The sequence below is a fragment of the Penaeus monodon genome, chromosome 23 (assembly GCF_015228065.2).
Source record: "Penaeus monodon isolate SGIC_2016 chromosome 23, NSTDA_Pmon_1, whole genome shotgun sequence".
Taxonomy (NCBI): domain Eukaryota; kingdom Metazoa; phylum Arthropoda; class Malacostraca; order Decapoda; family Penaeidae; genus Penaeus; species Penaeus monodon.
In genome coordinates, this window is record NC_051408.1 from 41,429,521 (window position 1) to 41,429,760 (window position 240).

The 240-nt window shown below is 57.5% G+C and overlaps 1 protein-coding gene across 1 annotated transcript in view; it reads left to right on the forward strand.

Moving 5' to 3' along the window:
* LOC119588312 (junctophilin-1-like) overlaps nt 1-240 on the forward strand; it is a gene marked incomplete in the record, with an annotated part of 23,032 nt that overhangs the window by 4,563 nt on the left and 18,229 nt on the right.

Here is a 240-nt window from a genome sequence, read left to right on the forward strand (position 1 = left end):
AGTAAGCGTAGGAAGGTCTGTTGGGGTGGTGGGGTGAGTTTGGTGAGGGGAGGGGGGTGAGTGAAAAGGAGGATTTTGGTAAAGGTGGAATGAGAAGAGGGGGGGGTGGGGAGTGGAGCGTCAGTCGTGTAGGGAGTTGATGAAGTAGAAATGAGTGGGGGGGAGAGGCTTGGGGGGGAGGGACCAGGGGAGTATGGGACGGGTGGTGGGGGTCGGGGGGGGGTTTATTTGAAATGAAAA